The following is a 20,260-nucleotide window of genomic DNA, read 5'->3' on the forward strand; positions in this document are numbered from 1 at the left end:
TTAATTGAGCCGTTCTGAAACACTCTTTCTGTAGAAAGTGCAATTGGACATTCTAAGCGCTAAGAGGCCTACATTGGGAAAAAGAATATCTTCAAATAAAAACTAAACAGATGCATTATGTGAAACTTACTTCGGATCTGTAAATTCAGTTAACAGAGCTAAACCATATTTTTGATTGTGCAGTTATGAAACACTCTTTTTGTAGAAAATGCAAGTGGACATTCGGAGCGCTAAGATTGTAATAGAGGAAAAAGGAATATCTCCAATTAAAAACTACACAGAAGCATTCTCTGAAACCCCTTTCTGTTCTCCGCATTCAACTAACAGAGTTGAGCCTTACTTTTGAAGGAGCAGTTCTGAAACACTCTTTGTGTAGAAACTGACAGTGGATATTCGGAGCGCTAAGTGGGTAATAGTCCAAAAAGGAGTATCTTCAACTAAATACTACACAGAAGCATTCTGTGAAACTTCTGTCTGTTCTGTGCATTCAACTAACAGAGTTGAACCTTACATTTGATTGAGCCGTTCCGAAACACTCTTTCTGTAGAAACTGCAATTGGACATTCTGAGCGCTAAGAGGCCTAAATTGGGAAAAATAATATCTTCAAATAAAAACTACACAGAAGCATTGTTTGAAATTTATTTCTGATATGTGCATTCAGCTAACACAGTTAAACCATACTTTTGATTGCGCAGTTCAGAACACACTTTCTGTAGAAAATGCAAGTGGACATTCGGAGCGCTAAGAGGGTAATAGTGGAAAAAGAAATACATTCAAATATAAACTACACAGAAGCATTTTGTGAAAATTTTTTCTGTTCTGTGCATTCAACTACCAGGGTTGAACCTTACTTTTGATTGAGCCGTTCTGAAACACTCTTTCTGTATAAACTGCAACTGGACATTCTGAGTGCTAAGAGGCCTATATTGGGAAAAGAATATCTACAAATAAAAACTACACAGAAGCATTCTGTGAAACTTCTTTCTGTTCTGTTCATTCAACTAATAGAGTTGAACCTTAGTTTTGATTGAGCCGTTCTGAAACACTCTTTCTGTAGAAAATGCAAGTTGGATTCAGAGCGCTAAGAGGATAATAGTGGAAAAAGGAATGTCTTCAAATATAAACTACACAGAATCATACTGTGAAACTTCTTTCTTATCTGTGCATTCAGCTAACAGAGTTAAACCATACTTTTGATTGAGCAGATCTGAACACTCTTTCTGTAGAAAATGCAACTGGACATTTGGAGCGCTAAGAGGGTAGTCGTGGAAAAAGGAATATATTCAAATATAAACTACACAGAAGCATTCTGTGAAACTTCTTTCTGATCTGAGCATTCAGCTAACAGAGTTAAACCATACTTTTGATTGAGCAGTTTTGAAACTCTCTGTCTGTAGAATATGCAACTGGACATTCGTAGCGCTAAGTGGGTAATAGTGGAAAAAAGAATATGTTCAAATATAAACTACACAGAAGCATTGTATGAAACTTCTTTCTGTTCTGTGCATTCAACTAACAGAGTTGAACCTTACTTTTGATTGAGCTGTTCTGAAACACTCTTTCTGTAGAAACTGCAATTGGACATTCTAAGCGCTAAGAGGCCTACATTGGGAAAAAGAATATCTTCAAATAAAAACTACACAGATGCATTCTGTGAAACTTATTTCTGATCTGTAAGTTCAGTTAACAGAGCTAAACCATATTTTTGATTGAGCAGTTATGAAACACGCTTTTTGTAGAAAATGCAAGTGGACATTCGGAGCGCTAAGATTGTAACAGAGGAAAAAGGAATATCTCCAATTAAAAACTACACAGAAGCATTCTCTGAAACCCCTTTCTGTTCTCCGCATTCAACTAACAGAGTTGAGCCTTACTTTTGAAGGTGCAGTTCTGAAACACTCTTTGTGTAGAAACTGCCAGTGGATATTCGGATTGCTATGTGGGTAATAGTCCAAAAAGGAGTATCTTCAACTAAATACTACACAGAAGCATTCTGTGAAACTTCTTTCTGTTCTGTGCATTCAACTACCAGGGTTGAAACTTACTTTTGATTGAGCCGTTCTGAAACACTGTTTGTGAAGAAACTGCAATTGGACATTCTGAGCGCTAAGAGGCCTATATTGGGAAAAAGAATATCTACAAATAAAAACTACACAGAAGCATTCTGTGAAACTCCTTTCTGTTCTGTTCATTCAACTAAAAGAGTTGAACCTTAGTTTTGACTGAGCCGTTCTGAAACACTCTTTCTGTAGAAAATGCAAGTGGAGATTCGGAGCGCTAAGAGGGTAATAGTGGATAAAGGAATGTCTTCAAATATCAACTACACAGAATCATTCTGTGAAACTTCTTTCTGATCTGTGCATTCAACTAACAGAGTTAAACCATACTTTTGATTGAGCAGATCTGAACACTCTTTCTGTAGAAAATGCAACTGGACATTTGGAGCGCTAAGAGGATAGTAGTGGAAAAAAATATGTTCAAATATAAACTACACAGAAGCATTGTATGAAACTTCTTTCTGTTCTGTGCATTCAACTAACAGAGTTGAACCTTACTTTTGATTGAGCCGTTCTGAAACACTCCTTCTGTAGAAACTGCAATTGGACATTCTGAGCGCTAAGAGGCCTATATTGGGAAAAATAATATCTTCAAATAAAAACTACATAGAAGCATTGTGTGAAACTTATTTCTGATATGTGCATTCAGCTAACAGAGTTAAACCATACTTTTGATTGCGCAGTTGCGAACACTCTTTCCGTAGAAAAGGCAAGTTGACATTCGGAGCGCTAAGAGGGTAATAGTGGAAAAAAGAATATATTCAAATATAAAATACACAGAAGAATTCTGTGAAACTTCTTTCTGTTCTGTACATTCAACTACCAGTGTTGAACCCTACTTTTGATTGAGCCGTTCTGAAACACTCTTTCTGGAGAAACTGCAATTGGACATTCTGAGCACTAAGAGGCCTATATTGGGAAAAAGAATATCTACAAATAAAAACTACACAGAAGCATTCTGTGAAAATTCTTTCTGTTCTGTTCATTCAACTAAAGGAGTTGAACCTTAGTTTTGATTGAGCCGTTCTGAAACACTCTTTCTGTAGAAAATGCAAGTGGAGATTCGGAGCGCTAAGAGGTTAATAGTGGAAAAAGGAATGTCTTCAAATATAAACTACACAGAATCATTCTGTGAAACTTCTTTCTGATCTGTGCATTCAGCTAACAGATTTAAACCATACTTTTGATTGAGCAGATCTGAACACTCTTTCTGTAGATAACGCAACTGGACATTTGGAGCGCTAAGAGGGTAGTAGTGGAAAAAGGAATATATTCAAATATAAACTACACAGAAGCATTCTGTGAAACTTCTTTCTGATCTGAGCATTCAGCTAACAGAGTTAAACCATACTTTTGATTGAGCAGTTTTGAAACACACTGTCTGTAGAAAATGCAACTGGACATTCGTAGCGCTAAGAGGCCTATATTGGGAAAAAGAATGTCTACAAATAAAAACTACACAGAACTATTCTGTGAAACTACTTTCTGTTCTGTTCATTCAACTAAAAGAGTTGAACCTTAGTTTTGATTGAGCCATTCTGAAACACTCTTTCTGTAGAAAATGCAAGTGGAGATTTGGAGCGCTAAGAGGGTAATAGTGGAAAAAGGAATGTCTTCAAATATAAACTACACAGAATCATTCTGTATTACTTTTTTCTGATCTGTGCATTCAGCTAACAGAGTTAAAACATAATTTTGATTGAGCAGATCTGAACACTCTTTCTGTAGAAAATGCAACTGGACATTTGGAGCGCTAAGAGGGTAGTAGTGGAAAAAAGAATATGTTCAAATATAAACTACACAGAAGCATTGTATGAAACTTCTTTCTGTTCTGTGCATTCAACTAAGAGTGTTGAACTTTACATTTGATTGAGCCGTTCTGAAACACTCTTTCTGTAGAAAATGCAAGTGGAGATTCGGAGCGCTAAGAGGGTAATAGTGGAAAAAGGAATGTCTCCAAATATAAACTACAAGGAATCATTCTGTGAAACTTCTTTCTGATCTGTGCATTCAGCTAACAGAGTTAAACTATACTTTTGATTGAGCAGATCTGAACACTCCTTCTGTAGAAAATGCAACTGGACATTTGGAGCGCTAAGAGAGTACTAGTGGAAAAAGGAATATATTCAAATATAAACTACACAGAAGCATTCTGTGAAACTTCTTTCTGATCTGAGCATTCAGCTAACAGAGTTAAACCATACTTTTAATTGAGCAGTTTTGAAACACTCTGTCTGTAGAAAATGCAACTGGACATTCGTAGCGCTAAGTGGGTAATAGTGGAAAAAAGAATATGTTCAAATATAAACTACACAGAAGCATTGTATGAAACTTCTTTCTGTTCTGTGCATTCAACTAACAGAGTTGAACCTTACTTTTGATTGAGCCTTTCTGAAACTCTCTTTCTGTAGAAACTGCAATTGGACATTCTGAGCGCTAAGAGGCCTCTATTGGGAAAAATAATATCTTCAAATAAAAACTACACAGAAGCATTGTGTGAATCTTATTTCTGATATGTTCATTAAGCTAACAGAGTTAAACCATACTTTTGATTGCGCAGTTCTGAACACTCTTTCTGTAGAAAATGCAAGTGGACATTCGGAGCGCTAAGAGGGTAATAGTGGAAAAAGGAATATATTCAAATATAAACTACACAGTAGCATTCTGTGAAAATTCTTTCTGTTCTGTGCATTCAACTAACAGAGTTGAACCTTACTTTTGATTGAGCCGTTCTGAAACACTCTTTCTGTAGAAACTGCAATTGGACATGCTAAGCGCTAAGAGGCCTACATTGGGAAAAAGAATATCTTCAAATAAAAACTACACAGATGCATTCTGTGAAACTTATTTCTGATCTGTAAATTCAGTTAACAGAGATAAAGCATATTTTTGATTGATCAGTTATGAAACACTCTTTTTGTAGAAAATGCAAGTGGAGATTCGGAGCGCTAAGAGGGTAATAGTGGAAAAAGGAATGTCTTCAAATATAAACTACACAGAATCATTCGGTGAAACTTCTTTCTGATCTGTGCATTCAGCTAACAGAGTTAAACCATACTTTTGATTGAGCAGATCTGAACACTCTTTCTGTAGAAAATGCAACTGGACATTTGGAGCGCTAAGAGCGTAGTAGTGGAAAAAGGAATATATTCAAATATAAACTACACAGAAGCATTGTGTGAAACTTCTTTCTGATCTGAGCATTCAACTAACAGAGTTAAACCATACTTTTGATTGAGCAGTTTTGAAACAGTCTGTCTGTAGAAAATGCAACTGGACATTCGTAGCGCTAAGTGGGTAATAGTGGAAAAAAGAATATGTTCAAATATAAACTACACAGAAGCATTGTATGAAACTTTTTTCTGTTCTGTGCATTCAACTAACAGAGTTGAACCTTACTTTTGATTGAGCCGTTCTGAAACACTCTTTCTGTAGAAACTGCAATTGGACATTCTGAGCGCTAGGAGGCCTATATTGGGAAAAAGAATGTCTACATATAAAAACTACACAGAAGAATTGTGTGAAACTTCTTTGTGTTCTGTTTGTTCAACTAAAAGAGTTGAAGCTTAGTTTTGATTGAGCCGTTCTGAAACACTCTTTCTGTAGAAAATGCAAGTGGAGATTCGGAGCGCTAAGAGGGTAATAGTGGAAAAAGGAATGTCTCCAAATATAAACTACACAGAATCATTCTGTGAAACTTCTTTCTGATCTGTGCATTCAGCTAACAGAGTTAAACCATACTTTTGATTGAGCAGATCTGAACACTCTTTCTGTAGAAAATGCAACTGGACATTTGGAGCGCTAAGAGAGTACTAGTGGAAAAAGGAATATATTCAAATATAAACTACACAGAATCATTCTGTGAAACTTCTTTCTGATCTGAGCATTCAGCTAACAGAGTTAAACCATACTTTTGATTGAGCAGTTTTGAAACACTCTGTCTGTAGAAAATGCAACTGGACATTCGTAGCGCTAAGTGGGTAATAGTGGAAAAAAGAATATGTTCAAATATAAACTACACAGAAGCATTGTATGAAACTTCTTTCTGTTCTGTGCATTCAACTAACAGAGTTGAACCTTACTTTTCATTGAGCCTTTCTGAAACACTCTTTCTGTAGCAACTGCAATTGGACATTCTGAGCGCTAAGAGGCCTCTATTGGGAAAAATAATATCTTCAAATAAAAACTACACAGAAGCATTGTGTGAAACTTATTTCTGATATGTTCATTAAGCTAACAGAGTTAAACCATACTTTTGATTGCGCAGTTCTGAACACTCTTTCTGTAGAAAATGCAAGTGGACATTCGGAGCGCTAAGAGGGTAATAGTGGAAAAAGGAATATATTCAAATATAAACTACACAGTAGCATTCTGTGAAAATTCTTTCTGTTCTGTGCATTCAACTAACAGAGTTGAACCTTACTTTTGATTGAGCCGTTCTGAAACACTCTTTCTGTAGAAACTGCAATTGGACATGCTAAGCGCTAAGAGGCCTACATTGGGAAAAAGAATATCTTCAAATAAAAACTACACAGATGCATTCTGTGAAACTTATTTCTGATCTGTAAATTCAGTTAACAGAGATAAAGCATATTTTTGATTGAGCAGTTATGAAACACTCTTTTTGTAGAAAATGCAAGTGGAGATTCGGAGCGCTAAGAGGTTAATAGTGGAAAAAGGAATGTCTTCAAATATAAACTACACAGAATCATTCGGTGAAACTTCTTTCTTATCTGTGCATTCAGCTAACAGAGTTAAACCATACATTTGATTGAGCAGATCTGAACAATCTTTCTGTAGAAAATGCAACTGGACATTTGGAGCGCTAAGAGCGTAGTAGTGGAAAAAGGAATATATTCAAATATAAACTACACAGAAGCATTCTGTGAAACTTCTTTCTGATCTGAGCATTCAGCTAACAGAGTTAAACCATACTTTTGATTGAGCAGTTTTGAAACACTCTGTCTGTAGAAAATGCAACTGGACATTCGTAGCGCTAAGTGGGTAATAGTGGAAAAAAGAATATGTTCAAATATAAACTACACAGAAGCATTGTATGAAACTTCTTTCTGTTCTGTGCATTCAACTAACAGAGTTGAACCTTACTTTTGATTGAGCCGTTCTGAAACACTCTTTCTGTAGGAACTGCAATTGGACATTCTGAGCGCTAAGAGGCCTATATTGGGAAAAATAATATCTTCAAATAAAAACTACACAGAAGCATTGTGTGAAACTTCTTTCTGTTCGGTTCATTCAACTAAAAGAGTTGAACCTTAGTTTTGATTGAGCCGTTCTGAAACACTCTTTCTGTAGAAAATGCAAGTGGGTTTCTGAGCGCTAAGAGGGTAATAGTGGAAAAAGGAATGTCTGCAAATATAAACTACACAGAATCATTCTGTGAAACTTTTTCTGATCTGTGCATTCAGCTAACAGAGTTAAACCATACGTTTGATTGAGCAGATCTGAACAGTCTTTCTGTAGAAAATGCAACTGGACATTTGGAGCCCTAAGAGTGTAGTCGTGGAAAAAGTAATATATTCAAATATAAACTACACAGAAGCATTCTGTGAAAGTTCTTTCTGATCTGAGCATTCAGCTAACAGAATTAAACCATACTTTTGATTAAGCAGTTTTGAAACACTCTGTCTGTAGGAAATGCAACTGGACATTCGTAGCGCTAAGTGGGTAATAGTGGAAAAAAGAATATGTTCAAATATAAACTACACAGAAGCATTGTATGAAACTTCTTTCTGTTCTGTGCATTCAACTAACAGAGTTGAAACTTACTTTTGATTGAGCCGTTCTGAAACACTCTTTCTGTAGAAACTGCAATTGGACATTCTGACCGCTAAGAGGCCTATATGGAGAAAAACAATATCTTCAAATAAAAACTACACAGAAGCATTGTGTGAAACTTATTTCTGATATGTGCATTCAGCTAACAGAGTTAAACCATACTTTTGATTGCGCAGTTCCGAACACTCTTTCTGTAGAAAATGCAAGTGGACATTCGGAGCGCTAAGAGGGTAATAGTGGAAAAAGGAATATATTCAAATATAAACTACACAGTAGAATTCTCTGAAACTTCTTTCTGTTCTGTGCATTCAACTAACAGAGTTGAACCTTACTTTTGATTGAGCCGTTCTGAAACACTCTTTCTGTAGAAACTGCAATTGGACATTCTAAGCGCTAAGAGGCCTACATTGGGAAAAAGAATATCTTCAAATAAAAACTACACAGATTCATTCTGTGAAACTTATTTCTGATCTGTAAATTCAGTTAACAGAGCTAAACCATATTTTTGATTGAGCAGTTATGAAACACTCTTTTTGTAGAAAATGCAAGTGGACATTCGTAGCGCTAAGATTGTAATAGAGGAAAAAGGAATATCTCCAATTAAAAACTACACAGAAGCATTCTCTGAAACCCCTTTCTGTTCTCCGCATTCAACTAACAGAGTTGAGCCTTACTTTTGAAGGAGCAGTTCTGAAACACTCTTTGTGTAGAAACTGCCAGTGGATATTCGGAGCGCGAAGTGGGAAATAGTCCAAAAAGGAGTATCTTCAACTAAATACTACACAGAAGCATTCTGTGAAACTTCTTTCTGTTCTGTGCATTCAACTAAGGGAGTTGAAACTTACCTTTGATTGAGCCTTTCTGAAACACTCTTTCTGTAGAAACTGCAATTGGACATTCTGAGCGCTAAGAGGCCTATATTGGGAAAAATAATATCTTCAAATAAAAACTACACAGAAGCATTGTTTGAAACTTATTTCTGATATGTGCATTCAGCTAACAGAGATAAACCATACATTTGATTGCGCAGTTCAGAACACTATTTCTGTAGAAAATGCAAGTGGACATTCGGAGCGCTAAGAGGGTAATAGTGGAAAAAGGAATATATTCAAATATAAACTACACAGAAGCATTCTGTGAAACCTCTTTCTGTTCTGTTCATTCAACTAAAAGAGTTGAACATTAGTTTTGATTGAGCCGCTCTGAAACACTCTTTCTGTAGAAAATGCAAAAGGAGATTCGGAGCGCTAAGAGGGTAATAGTGGAAAAAGGAATGTCTTCAAATATAAACTACACAGAATCATACCGTGAAACATATTTCTGATCTGTGCATTCAGCTAACAGAGTTAAACCATACTTTTGATTGAGCAGATCTGAACACTCTTTCTGTAGAAAATGCAACTGGACATTTGGAGCGCTAAGAGGGTAATAGTGGAAACAAGAATATGTTCAAATATAAACTACACAGAAGCATTGTATGAAACTACTTTCTGTTCTGTGCATTCAAATAACAGAGTTGAACCTTACTTTTGATTGAGCCGTTCTGAAACACTCTTTCTGTAGAAACTGCAATTGGACATTCTGAGCGCTAAGAGGCCTATATTGGGAAAAATAATATCTTCAAATAAAAACTACACAGAAGCATTGTGTGAAACATATTTCTGATATGTGCATTCAGCTAACAGAGTTAAACCATACTTTTGATTGCGCAGTTCCGAACACTCTTTCTGTAGAAAATGCAAGTGGACATTCGGAGCGCTAAGAGGGTAATATTGGAAAAAGGAATATATTCAAATATACACTACACAGTAGCATTCTGTGAAACTTCTTTCTGTTCTGTGCATTCAACTAACAGAGTTGAACCTTACTTTTAATTGAGCCGTTCTGAAACACTCTTTCTGTAGAAAGTGCAATTGGACATTCTAAGCGCTAAGAGGCCTACATTGGGAAAAAGAATATCTTCAAATAAAAACTAAACAGATGCATTATGTGAAACTTACTTCGGATCTGTAAATTCAGTTAACAGAGCTAAACCATATTTTTGATTGTGCAGTTATGAAACACTCTTTTTGTAGAAAATGCAAGTGGACATTCGGAGCGCTAAGATTGTAATAGAGGAAAAAGGAATATCTCCAATTAAAAACTACACAGAAGCATTCTCTGAAACCCCTTTCTGTTCTCCGCATTCAACTAACAGAGTTGAGCCTTACTTTTGAAGGAGCAGTTCTGAAACACTCTTTGTGTAGAAACTGACAGTGGATATTCGGAGCGCTAAGTGGGTAATAGTCCAAAAAGGAGTATCTTCAACTAAATACTACACAGAAGCATTCTGTGAAACTTCTGTCTGTTCTGTGCATTCAACTAACAGAGTTGAACCTTACATTTGATTGAGCCGTTCCGAAACACTCTTTCTGTAGAAACTGCAATTGGACATTCTGAGCGCTAAGAGGCCTAAATTGGGAAAAATAATATCTTCAAATAAAAACTACACAGAAGCATTGTTTGAAATTTATTTCTGATATGTGCATTCAGCTAACACAGTTAAACCATACTTTTGATTGCGCAGTTCAGAACACACTTTCTGTAGAAAATGCAAGTGGACATTCGGAGCGCTAAGAGGGTAATAGTGGAAAAAGAAATACATTCAAATATAAACTACACAGAAGCATTTTGTGAAAATTTTTTCTGTTCTGTGCATTCAACTACCAGGGTTGAACCTTACTTTTGATTGAGCCGTTCTGAAACACTCTTTCTGTATAAACTGCAACTGGACATTCTGAGTGCTAAGAGGCCTATATTGGGAAAAGAATATCTACAAATAAAAACTACACAGAAGCATTCTGTGAAACTTCTTTCTGTTCTGTTCATTCAACTAATAGAGTTGAACCTTAGTTTTGATTGAGCCGTTCTGAAACACTCTTTCTGTAGAAAATGCAAGTTGGATTCAGAGCGCTAAGAGGATAATAGTGGAAAAAGGAATGTCTTCAAATATAAACTACACAGAATCATACTGTGAAACTTCTTTCTGATCTGTGCATTCAGCTAACAGAGTTAAACCATACTTTTGATTGAGCAGATCTGAACACTCTTTCTGTAGAAAATGCAACTGGACATTTGGAGCGCTAAGAGGGTAGTCGTGGAAAAAGGAATATATTCAAATATAAACTACACAGAAGCATTCTGTGAAACTTCTTTCTGATCTGAGCATTCAGCTAACAGAGTTAAACCATACTTTTGATTGAGCAGTTTTGAAACTCTCTGTCTGTAGAATATGCAACTGGACATTCGTAGCGCTAAGTGGGTAACAGTGGAAAAAAGAATATGTTCAAATATAAACTACACAGAAGCATTGTATGAAACTTCTTTCTGTTCTGTGCATTCAACTAACAGAGTTGAACCTTACTTTTGATTGAGCTGTTCTGAAACACTCTTTCTGTAGAAACTGCAATTGGACATTCTAAGCGCTAAGAGGCCTACAATGGGAAAAAGAATATCTTCAAATAAAAACTACACAGATGCATTCTGTGAAACTTATTTCTGATCTGTAAGTTCAGTTAACAGAGCTAAACCATATTTTTGATTGAGCAGTTATGAAACACGCTTTTTGTAGAAAATGCAAGTGGACATTCGGAGCGCTAAGATTGTAACAGAGGAAAAAGGAATATCTCCAATTAAAAACTACACAGAAGCATTCTCTGAAACCCCTTTCTGTTCTCCGCATTCAACTAACAGAGTTGAGCCTTACTTTTGAAGGTGCAGTTGTGAAACACTCTTTGTGTAGAAACTGCCAGTGGATATTCGGATTGCTATGTGGGTAATAGTCCAAAAAGGAGTATCTTCAACTAAATACTACACAGAAGCATTCTGTGAAACTTCTTTCTGTTCTGTGCATTCAACTACCAGGGTTGAAACTTACTTTTGATTGAGCCGTTCTGAAACACTGTTTGTGAAGAAACTGCAATTGGACATTCTGAGCGCTAAGAGGCCTATATTGGGAAAAAGAATATCTACAAATAAAAACTACACAGAAGCATTCTGTGAAACTCCTTTCTGTTCTGTTCATTCAACTAAAAGAGTTGAACCTTAGTTTTGACTGAGCCGTTCTGAAACACTCTTTCTGTAGAAAATGCAAGTGGAGATTCGGAGCGCTAAGAGGGTAATAGTGGATAAAGGAATGTCTTCAAATATCAACTACACAGAATCATTCTGTGAAACTTCTTTCTGATCTGTGCATTCAACTAACAGAGTTAAACCATACTTTTGATTGAGCAGATCTGAACACTCTTTCTGTAGAAAATGCAACTGGACATTTGGAGCGCTAAGAGGATAGTAGTGGAAAAAAATATGTTCAAATATAAACTACACAGAAGCATTGTATGAAACTTCTTTCTGTTCTGTGCATTCAACTAACAGAGTTGAACCTTACTTTTGATTGAGCCGTTCTGAAACACTCCTTCTGTAGAAACTGCAATTGGACATTCTGAGCGCTAAGAGGCCTATATTGGGAAAAATAATATCTTCAAATAAAAACTACACAGAAGCATTGTGTGAAACTTATTTCTGATATGTGCATTCAGCTAACAGAGTTAAACCATACTTTTGATTGCGCAGTTGCGAACACTCTTTCCGTAGAAAAGGCAAGTTGACATTCGGAGCGCTAAGAGGGTAATAGTGGAAAAAAGAATATATTCAAATATAAAATACACAGAAGAATTCTGTGAAACTTCTTTCTGTTCTGTACATTCAACTACCAGTGTTGAACCCTACTTTTGATTGAGCCGTTCTGAAACACTCTTTCTGGAGAAACTGCAATTGGACATTCTGAGCACTAAGAGGCCTATATTGGGAAAAAGAATATCTACAAATAAAAACTACACAGAAGCATTCTGTGAAAATTCTTTCTGTTCTGTTCATTCAACTAAAGGAGTTGAACCTTAGTTTTGATTGAGCCGTTCTGAAACACTCTTTCTGTAGAAAATGCAATTGGAGATTCGGAGCGCTAAGAGGTTAATAGTGGAAAAAGGAATGTCTTCAAATATAAACTACACAGAATCATTCTGTGAAACTTCTTTCTGATCTGTGCATTCAGCTAACAGATTTAAACCATACTTTTGATTGAGCAGATCTGAACACTCTTTCTGTAGATAACGCAACTGGACATTTGGAGCGCTAAGAGGGTAGTAGTGGAAAAAGGAATATATTCAAATATAAACTACACAGAAGCATTCTGTGAAACTTCTTTCTGATCTGAGCATTCAGCTAACAGAGTTAAACCATACTTTTGATTGAGCAGTTTTGAAACACACTGTCTGTAGAAAATGCAACTGGACATTCGTAGCGCTAAGAGGCCTATATTGGGAAAAAGAATGTCTACAAATAAAAACTACACAGAACTATTCTGTGAAACTACTTTCTGTTCTGTTCATTCAACTAAAAGAGTTGAACCTTAGTTTTGATTGAGCCATTCTGAAACACTCTTTCTGTAGAAAATGCAAGTGGAGATTTGGAGCGCTAAGAGGGTAATAGTGGAAAAAGGAATGTCTTCAAATATAAACTACACAGAATCATTCTGTATTACTTTTTTCTGATCTGTGCATTCAGCTAACAGAGTTAAAACATAATTTTGATTGAGCAGATCTGAACACTCTTTCTGTAGAAAATGCAACTGGACATTTGGAGCGCTAAGAGGGTAGTAGTGGAAAAAAGAATATGTTCAAATATAAACTACACAGAAGCATTGTATGAAACTTCTTTCTGTTCTGTGCATTCAACTAAGAGTGTTGAACCTTACATTTGATTGAGCCGTTCTGAAACACTCTTTCTGTAGAAAATGCAAGTGGAGATTCGGAGCGCTAAGAGGGTAATAGTGGAAAAAGGAATGTCTCCAAATATAAACTACACGGAATCATTCTGTGAAACTTCTTTCTGATCTGTGCATTCAGCTAACAGAGTTAAACTATACTTTTGATTGAGCAGATCTGAACACTCCTTCTGTAGAAAATGCAACTGGACATTTGGAGCGCTAAGAGAGTACTAGTGGAAAAAGGAATATATTCAAATATAAACTACACAGAAGCATTCTGTGAAACTTCTTTCTGATCTGAGCATTCAGCTAACAGAGTTAAACCATACTTTTAATTGAGCAGTTTTGAAACACTCTGTCTGTAGAAAATGCAACTGGACATTCGTAGCGCTAAGTGGGTAATAGTGGAAAAAAGAATATGTTCAAATATAAACTACACAGAAGCATTGTATGAAACTTCTTTCTGTTCTGTGCATTCAACTAACAGAGTTGAACCTTACTTTTGATTGAGCCTTTCTGAAACTCTCTTTCTGTAGAAACTGCAATTGGACATTCTTAGCGCTAAGAGGCCTCTATTGGGAAAAATAATATCTTCAAATAAAAACTACACAGAAGCATTGTGTGAATCTTATTTCTGATATGTTCATTAAGCTAACAGAGTTAAACCATACTTTTGATTGCGCAGTTCTGAACACTCTTTCTGTAGAAAATGCAAGTGGACATTCGGAGCGCTAAGAGGGTAATAGTGGAAAAAGGAATATATTCAAATATAAACTACACAGTAGCATTCTGTGAAAATTCTTTCTGTTCTGTGCATTCAACTAACAGAGTTGAACCTTACTTTTGATTGAGCCGTTCTGAAACACTCTTTCTGTAGAAACTGCAATTGGACATGCTAAGCGCTAAGAGGCCTACATTGGGAAAAAGAATATCTTCAAATAAAAACTACACAGATGCATTCTGTGAAACTTATTTCTGATCTGTAAATTCAGTTAACAGAGATAAAGCATATTTTTGATTGATCAGTTATGAAACACTCTTTTTGTAGAAAATGCAAGTGGAGATTCGGAGCGCTAAGAGGGTAATAGTGGAAAAAGGAATGTCTTCAAATATAAACTACACAGAATCATTCGGTGAAACTTCTTTCTGATCTGTGCATTCAGCTAACAGAGTTAAACCATACTTTTGATTGAGCAGATCTGAACACTCTTTCTGTAGAAAATGCAACTGGACATTTGGAGCGCTAAGAGCGTAGTAGTGGAAAAAGGAATATATTCAAATATAAACTACACAGAAGCATTGTGTGAAACTTCTTTCTGATCTGAGCATTCAACTAACAGAGTTAAACCATACTTTTGATTGAGCAGTTTTGAAACAGTCTGTCTGTAGAAAATGCAACTGGACATTCGTAGCGCTAAGTGGGTAATAGTGGAAAAAAGAATATGTTCAAATATAAACTACACAGAAGCATTGTATGAAACTTTTTTCTGTTCTGTGCATTCAACTAACAGAGTTGAACCTTACTTTTGATTGAGCCGTTCTGAAACACTCTTTCTGTAGAAACTGCAATTGGACATTCTGAGCGCTAGGAGGCCTATATTGGGAAAAAGAATGTCTACATATAAAAACTACACAGAAGAATTGTGTGAAACTTCTTTGTGTTCTGTTTGTTCAACTAAAAGAGTTGAAGCTTAGTTTTGATTGAGCCGTTCTGAAACACTCTTTCTGTAGAAAATGCAAGTGGAGATTCGGAGCGCTAAGAGGGTAATAGTGGAAAAAGGAATGTCTCCAAATATAAACTACACAGAATCATTCTGTGAAACTTCTTTCTGATCTGTGCATTCAGCTAACAGAGTTAAACCATACTTTTGATTGAGCAGATCTGAACACTCTTTCTGTAGAAAATGCAACTGGACATTTGGAGCGCTAAGAGAGTACTAGTGGAAAAAGGAATATATTCAAATATAAACTACACAGAAGCATTCTGTGAAACTTCTTTCTGATCTGAGCATTCAGCTAACAGAGTTAAACCATACTTTTGATTGAGCAGTTTTGAAACACTCTGTCTGTAGAAAATGCAACTGGACATTCGTAGCGCTAAGTGGGTAATAGTGGAAAAAAGAATATGTTCAAATATAAACTACACAGAAGCATTGTATGAAACTTCTTTCTGTTCTGTGCATTCAACTAACAGAGTTGAACCTTACTTTTCATTGAGCCTTTCTGAAACACTCTTTCTGTAGCAACTGCAATTGGACATTCTGAGCGCTAAGAGGCCTCTATTGGGAAAAATAATATCTTCAAATAAAAACTACACAGAAGCATTGTGTGAAACTTATTTCTGATATGTTCATTAAGCTAACAGAGTTAAACCATACTTTTGATTGCGCAGTTCTGAACACTCTTTCTGTAGAAAATGCAAGTGGACATTCGGAGCGCTAAGAGGGTAATAGTGGAAAAAGGAATATATTCAAATATAAACTACACAGTAGCATTCTGTGAAAATTCTTTCTGTTCTGTGCATTCAACTAACAGAGTTGAACCTTACTTTTGATTGAGCCGTTCTGAAACACTCTTTCTGTAGAAACTGCAATTGGACATGCTAAGCGCTAAGAGGCCTACATTGGGAAAAAGAATATCTTCAAATAAAAACTACACAGATGCATTCTGTGAAACTTATTTCTGATCTGTAAATTCAGTTAACAGAGATAAAGCATATTTTTGATTGAGCAGTTATGAAACACTCTTTTTGTAGAAAATGCAAGTGGAGATTCGGAGCGCTAAGAGGTTAATAGTGGAAAAAGGAATGTCTTCAAATATAAACTACACAGAATCATTCGGTGAAACTTCTTTCTTATCTGTGCATTCAGCTAACAGAGTTAAACCATACATTTGATTGAGCAGATCTGAACAATCTTTCTGTAGAAAATGCAACTGGACATTTGGAGCGCTAAGAGCGTAGTAGTGGAAAAAGGAATATATTCAAATATAAACTACACAGAAGCATTCTGTGAAACTTCTTTCTGATCTGAGCATTCAGCTAACAGAGTTAAACCATACTTTTGATTGAGCAGTTTTGAAACACTCTGTCTGTAGAAAATGCAACTGGACATTCGTAGCGCTAAGTGGGTAATAGTGGAAAAAAGAATATGTTCAAATATAAACTACACAGAAGCATTGTATGAAACTCCTTTCTGTTCTGTGCATTCAACTAACAGAGTTGAACCTTACTTTTGATTGAGCCTTTCTGAAACACTCTTTCTGTAGAAACTACAATTGGACATTCTGAGCGCTAAGAGGCCTCTATTGGGAAAAATAATATCTTCAAATAAAAACTACACAGAAGCATTGTGTGAAACTTATTTCTGATATGTTCATTAAGCTAACAGAGTTAAACAATACTTTTGATTGCGCAGTTCTGAACACTCTTTCTGTAGAAAATGCAAGTGGACATTCGGAGCGCTAAGAGGGTAATAGTGGAAAAAGGAATATATTCAAATATAAACTACACAGTAGCATTCTGTGAAAATTCTTTCTGTTCTGTACATTCAACTAACAGAGTTGAACCTTACTTTTGATTGAGCCGTTCTGAAACACTCTTTCTGTAGAAACTGCAATTGGACATGCTAAGCGCTAAGAGGCCTACATTGGGAAAAAAAATATCTTCAAATAAAAACTACACAGATGCATTCTGTGAAACTTATTTCTGATCTGTAAATTCAGTTAACAGAGATAAAACATATTTTTGATTGAGCAGTTATGAAACACTCTTTTTGTAGAAAATGCAAGTGGAGATTCGGAGCGCTAAGAGGGTAATAGTGGAAAAAGGAATGTCTTCAAATATAAACAACACAGAATCATTCGGTGAAACTTCTTTCTGATCTGTGCATTCAGCTAACAGAGTTAAACCATACTTTGGTTGAGCAGATCTGAACATTCTTTCTGTAGAAAATGCAACTGGACATTTGGAGCGCTAAGAGCGTAGTAGTGGAAAAAGGAATATATTCAAATATAAACTACACAGAAGCATTCTGTGAAACTTCTTTCTGTTCTGAGCATTCAGCTAACAGAGTTAAACCATACTTTTGATTGAGCAGTTTTGAAACAGTCTGTCTGTAGAAAATGCAACTGGACATTCATAGCGCTAAGTGGGTAATAGTGGAAAAAAGAATATGTTCAAATATAAACTACACAGAAGCATTGTATGAAACTTCTTTCTGTTCTGTGCATTCAACTAACAGAGTTGAACCTTACTTTTGATTGAGCCGTTCTGAAATACTCTTTCTGTAGAAACTGCAATTGGACATTCTGAGCGCTAGGAGGCCTCTATTGGGAAAAAGAATGTCTACAGATAAAAACTACACAGAAGAATTGTGTGAAACTTCTTTCTGTTCTGTTTGTTCAACTAAAAGAGTTGAACCTTAGTTTTGATTGAGCCGTTCTGAAACACTCTTTCTGTAGAAAATGCAAGTGGAGATTCGGAGCGCTAAGATGGTAATAGTGGAAAAAGGAATGTCTCCAAATATAAACTACACAGAATCATTCTGTGAAACTTCTTTCTGATCTGTGCATTCAGCTAACAGCGTTAAACCATACTTTTGATTGAGCAGATCTGAACACTCTTTCTGTAGAAAATGCAACTGGACATTTGGAGCGCTAAGAGAGTAGTAGTGGAAAAAGGAATATATTCAAATATAAACTACACAGAAACATTCTGTGAAACTTCTTTCTGATCTGAGCATTCAGCTAACAGAGTTAAACCATACTTTTGATTGAGCAGTTTTGAAACACTCTGTCTGTAGAAAATGCAACTGGACATTCGTAGCGCTAAGTGGGTAATAGTGGAAAAAAGAGTATGTTCAAATATAAACTACACAGAAGCATTGTATGAAACTTCTTTCTGTTCTGTGCATTCAACTAACAGTGTTGAACCTTATTTTTGATTGAGCCTTTCTGAAACACTCTTTCTGTAGAAACTGCAATTGGACATTCTGAGCGCTAGGAGGCCTATATTGGGAAAAAGAATGTCTACAAATAAAAACTACACAGAAGAATTGTGTGAAACTACTTTCTGTTCTGTTTGTTCAACTAAAAGAGTTGAACCTTAGTTTTGATTGAGCCGTTCTGAAACACTCTTTCTGTAGAAAATGCAAGTGGAGATTCGGAGCGCTAAGAGGGTAATAGTGGAAAAAGGAATGTCTCCAAATATAAACTACACAGAATTATTGTGTGAAACTTCTTTCTGATCTGTGCATTCAGCCAACAGAGTTAAACCATACTTTTGATTGAGCAGATCTGAACACTCTTTCTGTAGAAAATGCAACTGGACATTTGGAGCGCTAAGAGAGTAGTAGTGGAAAAAGGAATATATTCAAATATAAACTACACAGAAGCATTCTGTGAAACTTCTTTCTGATCTGAGCATTCAGCTAACAGAGTTAAACCATACTTTTGATTGAGCAGTTTTGAAACACTCTGCCTGTAGAAAATGCAACTGGACATTCGTAGCGCTAAGTGGGTAATAGTGGAAAAAAGAATACGTTCAAATATAAACTACACAGAAGCATTTTATGAAACTTCTTTCTGTTCTGTGCATTCAACTAACAGAGTTGAACCTTACTTTTGATTGAGCCTTTCTGAAACACTCTTTCTGTAGAAACTGCAATTGGACATTCTGAGCGCTAAGAGGCCTATATTGGGAAAAATAATATCTTCAAATAAAAACTACACAGAAGCATTGTGTGAAACTTATTTCTGATATGTTCATTAAGCTAACAGAGTTAAACCATACTTTTGATTGCGCAGTTCTGAACACTCTTTCTGTAGAAAATGCAAGTGGACATTCGGAGCGCTAAGAGGGTAATAGTGGAAAAAGGAATATATTCAAATATAAACTACACAGTAGCATTCTGTGAAAATTCTTTCTGTTCTGTGCATTCAACTAACAGCGTTGAACCTTACTTTTGATTGAGCCGTTCTGAAACACTCTTTCTGTAGAAACTGCAATTGGACATGCTAAGCGCTAAGAGGCCTACATTGGGAAAAAGAATATCTTCAAATAAAAACTACACAGATGCATTCTGTGAAACTTATTTCTGATCTGTAAATTCAGTTAACAGAGATAAAACATATTTTTGATTGAGCACTTATGAAAGATTCTTTTTGTAGAAAATGCAAGTGGAGATTCGGAGCGCTTAGAGGGTAATAGTGGAAAAAGGAATGTCTTCAAATATAAACTACACAGAATCATTCGGTGAAACTTCTTTCTGATCTGTGCATTCAGCTAACAGAGTTAAACCATACTTTTGATTGAGCAGATCTGAACACTCTTTCTGTAGAAAATGCAACTGGACATTTGGAGCGCTAAGAGCGTAGTAGTGGAAAAAGGAATATATTCAAATATAAACAACACAGAAGCATTCTGTGAAACTTCTTTCTGATCTGAGCATTCAGCTAACAGAGTTAAACCATACTTTTGATTGAGCAGTTTTGAAACACTCTGTCTGTAGAAAATGCAACTGGACATTCGTAGCGCTAAGTGGGTAATAGTGGAAAAAAGAATATGTTCAAATATAAACTACACAGAAGCATTGTATGAAACTT

Source organism: Symphalangus syndactylus, chromosome 15 (genome assembly GCF_028878055.3).
Source record: "Symphalangus syndactylus isolate Jambi chromosome 15, NHGRI_mSymSyn1-v2.1_pri, whole genome shotgun sequence".
NCBI lineage: Eukaryota > Metazoa > Chordata > Mammalia > Primates > Hylobatidae > Symphalangus > Symphalangus syndactylus.